This window comes from Prionailurus bengalensis, chromosome X (genome assembly GCF_016509475.1).
Source record: "Prionailurus bengalensis isolate Pbe53 chromosome X, Fcat_Pben_1.1_paternal_pri, whole genome shotgun sequence".
Taxonomy (NCBI): domain Eukaryota; kingdom Metazoa; phylum Chordata; class Mammalia; order Carnivora; family Felidae; genus Prionailurus; species Prionailurus bengalensis.
The window spans coordinates 92947052-92952097 of record NC_057361.1 but is presented as its reverse complement, the minus strand read 5'-3'; positions in this window follow the sequence as shown (position 1 = coordinate 92952097).

Sequence of the window (5046 nt, the reverse complement as noted above, 5' to 3'; positions counted from 1 at the left end):
TCATAGATTGAATTGGAACGTTTTCCTTCCATTTCCATTTTTTTTTTTTTTGGAACAGTTTGAGAAGAATAGGTATTAACTCTTCTTTAAATGTTTGGGAGAATTCCCCGGGAAGCCATCTGACTCTGGACTTTTTTTTGTTGGAAGCTTTTTGATTACTAATTCAATTTCTTTGCTGGTTATGGGTCTGTTCAAATTTTCTACTTCTTTTGGTTTGAGTTTTGGTAGTTTCTACATTTCTAGGAATTATCCATTTCGTTTAGAATGACCAATTTGTTGGCATATAATATTTCATAGTATTCTCTTATAGTTGTTTGTATTTCTGTAGTGTTGATTGTGGTCTCTCCTCCCTCATTCATGATTTTATTTATTTGGGTCCTTTCTCTTTTCTTCTTCATAAGTCAGTATAGAGGTTAATCAATTTTATTAATTCTTTCAAGGAACCACCTCCTAGTTTCATTGATCTGCTCTACTGAATTTTTTTGTTTGCTTCTATGTCATTTATTTCTGCTCTAGTCTTTATTATTTCTCTTCTTCTGTTGCCTTTAGGCTTTATTCAATTGTTCTTTTATAAATTCTTCACATGTGAGGCTAGGTTGTGTATTTGAGATTCTTCTTACTTCCTGAAGCATGACATTATTGCAATAGACGTCCATCTTATGACTGCTTTTGCGGCATCCCAAAGGTTTTTGACTATTGTGTTGTCATTTTCAGTTGCTTCCATGTATTTTTTTTTATTTCTGCTTTAATTTCCCTGCCAACCCATTCATTCTTTATTAAGATGGTCTTCCACCTCCATGTATTTGTGATCTTTCCAATTTTTTTCTTGTGGTTAACTTCAAGTTTCCTAACATTGTGGTCTGAAAATACGCATGGTAGGGTTTGAGGTGGACAACATGGCAGAGAAGCAGGGGTGGGGGGATGCATATGTCCGTGTCTCTCAAACAAAGAAGTGTAGAAGCCAGAGGACTTTGAACACCAGAGCCTGGGAGGAAAAGAGACTTAATCTACTAGGAAGAAAATGGGAAAGCTGTAAAAAAGATAGGTGGGTAACTGCAAAGTGGAGGAGATAAAAAAAAAAAAAGGCCACGTGGGCACAGAAGGGAGGGACCCGCTTCTGTGGAGAGACAAAGGGAAGAGAGAGAGCAGCTAGAGAAGTGCAGGACTGGACTGTATGGGTACGGGAGAAAGACCTCCGACTGAGACTGAGAGGGATCTGATCTCTAACTGCGGGGCTCTCTTCAGACTGGGGCCAGCTCCCTGTTTGCACAACTGGGGAGGAGGGGAGCCAGCCCTCCGTGTGGTGGTAGGTCAGAGGCTCAGTCCACAGCTGGAGAAAGTGGTTCCCTCCTTGGAGGGCTGCGTGATACACAGAACCTGCCTGTGTCCACCACCCTTGGGGCACAATGCCTGGGCTGAGGGTGCAATCTGCAGGAGGAAAAGGCAGCCGTTTCCCTGGAGTGCTGTGGGAATAGACAAAGCCTGCCTGGGTCCGCCACCCCAGGGGGCTTGCCCCCGCGAGGGCAGCCGGCTCAGTTCACAGTAGAAGCTGGTCCTCCCTGAAGTGCGGAGGCACAAAGCCAGCCTGGACCACAAATCGCCGCCCGCAGAGGCGCTTCCCCAGCACCAAAGTGCACGGAGCTGCACTCAAATCCTAGCCAAGCGCAGGGTCAGGGGAGTTGGTGGAGCGAGAAGGATCACCCCGTCTGGGCCCGCAGCACAGTGAGGACGACTCAAACTGAGTTCACCCATCTGGCTCGGTGGAGAAGAGACTAGGAATCACCACTTCCCACCCCCCACCCCCCCAACCCCTGCCGCCATCACCACCACCACCACGACGACCACCACCAAGGTAGAGCCTCAAGGATCATTCCAGGGGCCCATAGTGGAGGTGGGCTCAGATTATACAAAACCACGCCCCTTTGTACTGATAACTGCTCATCCCCTGGAGTGGCACATACCCTGCAGATAGCTACTACCTACAAGCGATGCAGCATTGCCTGGATTAACTCTAGGTCAATTCTGGATAGATAGATATATTCTCCCCCTACCCCCCATTTATCCTCCTTATCTCTTCCCTCCCCTAGGCTGGTTACTCTGGTTATTGGTCTGTCTAAACAGTCATATTTCGTCCATTGTCTTGATACATGTTCTACACCTCCTTCTTTACACTCCTTCTTCTCTCAGAATAATCAAGCCATATAGTTTCTCTGGGTAATTTTATCTTGGTTTCTTTTTCCCCACCTCCTTCTCTATTTTCCTTTATTTCTCTCTGGATTAAGCCTTTTAGTCTCTCTGCCAATCAACGTTTATTTCCCCCCCTCCCCCTGCTCCTGTCATTTCTCTCTTTGTAAGTGCTCTTCCATCAGCACCGAGCCTCCCCCCTCTTTTTACTTGTAGTCCGTGTTTTTGGGTTTTTTGTTTTTAGCCTACCTGTTTTCCTTTACAGGGCTACCCCAAGGAACAAATCAAAGCACACCTAGTGGAGGGTCCAAAATATTACTATGAGTAGGGTAATAAAATAACCGAAGTCATAACAACAGAGAGCAAGTAACAATCCCTGAGAAAACACCTCCTGAAGGGCCAGGCCCTGGACAGTGTACGTCCCTCCTTTAATAAAGCAGTGCTCCCAGGTGCAGAGCACACAAGCTTTTAAAACGCATAAGGGACAGAAAACTAGCCAAAATGATGAAACGGAAGAATTCTCAAAAGAAATTTCAGGAAGTAGCGACAGCGAACAAATTGATCAAAACCGCTTTAAGCAATATAATGGAACAATAATTGAATAATAGTCATGAAATTAATCGCTGGGCTTGGAGAAAGCATAGAGGACAGCAGAGAATCTGTTGCTACAGAGATCAAGGGACTAAGAAACAGTCAGGAGGAGCTAAAAAATGCTATAAATGAGCTGCAAAATAAAATGGAGGCGACCACAGCTCGGATTGAAGAGGCAGAGGAGAGGATAGGTGAATTAGAAGATAAAATTATGGAAAAGAGGAAGCTGAGAAAAAGAGACATAAAAAAATCCAGGAGTATTAGGGGAGAATTAGAGAACTAAGTGATGCAATCAAACAGAACAATATCCATATCATAGGAAATCCAGAAGAAGAAGAGAGAGAGAAAGGGGCTGAAGGCATACTTGAACAAATCATAGCTGAGAAATTCCCTGATCTGGGGAAGGAAACAGGCATTGAAATTCAAGAGGCACAGAGAACTCCCCTCAGACGTAACTTGAATCGATTTTATGCATGACATATAGTAAAACTGGCAAAATACAAGGATAAAGAGAGAATTCTGAAAGCAGATAGGCATAAACGGGTCTTAACATACAAAGGTAGACACATAAGGGTAGTAGCAGACCTATCTACTGAAACTTGGCAGGCCAGAAAGGAATGGCAGGAAATCTTCAATGTGATGAACAGAAAAAAATATGCAGCCAAGAATCTTTAACCCAGCAAGTCTGTCATTCAGAATAGGAGATAAAGGTTTTCCCAAACAAATAAAAACTGAAGGAATTCATCACCACTAAACCAGCCCTACAAGAGATCCTAAGGGGGATTCTGTGAGTGAAATGTTGCAAGGACCACAAAGTACCAGAGACATCACTACAAGCATGAAACCTACAGACATCCCAATGACTCTAATGAACTCTGCATCCCAAAGCAACAGAATATACTTCTCGAGTGCACATGGAACATTCTCAAAGATAGATCACATACCTGGTCACAAAACAGCCCTTCATAAGTATACAAGAATTGAGATCATACCATGAACACTTTCAGACCACAATGCTATGAACTTGAAATCAACCACAGGAAAAAGTCTGGAAAACCTCCAAAAGCATGGAGGTTAAAGAACACCCTACTAATGAATGAATGGGTCAACCAGCATTTAGAGAATAAATTTAAAAAATATATGGAAACAAACGAAAATGAAAATACAACAATCCAAACGCTTTGGGATGCTGTGAAGGCAGTCCTGAGAGGAAAATACATTGCAATCCAGGCCTATCTCAAGAAACAAGAAAAATCCCAAATACAAAATCTAACAGCACACCTAAAGGAAATAGAAGCAGAGCACCAAAGACACCCCAAACCAAGCAGAAGAAGAGAAATAATAAAGATTATTGCAGAAATAAACAATATAGAATCTAAAAAAACTGTAGAGAAGATCAATGAAACCAAGAGTTGTTTTTTTGAAAAAATAAACAAAATTGATAAACCTCTAGCCAGGCTTCTCAAAAAGAAAAGAGAGAGGACCCAAATAGATAAAATCATGAATGAAAATGGAATTATTACAACCAATCCCTCAGAAATACAAGCAATTATCAGGGAATACTATGAAAAATTATATGCCAATAGACTGGACAACCTGGAAGAAACGGACAAATTCCTGAGGACCCACACACTTCCAAAACTCAAACAGGAAGAAAGAGAAAATTTGAACAGACCCATAACCAGTGAAGAAATTGAATCAGTTATCAAAAATCTCCCAACACATAAGAGTCCAGGACCAGATGGCTTCCCTGGGAAATTCTACCAGACATTTAAAGCATAGGTAATACCTATCCTTCTCAAGCTGTTCCAAAAAATAGAAAGGGAAGGAAAACTTCCAGACTCATTCTATGAAGCCGGTATTACTTTGATTCCCAAATGGGATAGAGACCCAGCAAAAAAAAAGAACTACAGGCCAATATCCCTGATGAATATGGATGCACAAATTCTCAGCAAGATACTAGCAAATCGACCTCAATAGCATATAAAAAGAATTACTCATCATGATCAAGTGGGATTCATTCCTGGGCTGCAGGGCTGGTTCAATATTCGCAAATGAATCAATGTGATACATCACATTAAGAAAAGAAAAGAACCATATGATCCTGTCAATCAATGCAGAAAAAGAATTTGACAAAATTCAGCATCCTTTCTTAATAAAAACCCTCAAGAAAGTCGGGATAGAAGGAATATACTTAAACATCATAAAAGCCATTTATGAAAACCCCACAGGTAATATCATCCTCAATGGGGAAAAACTGAGAGCTTTCCC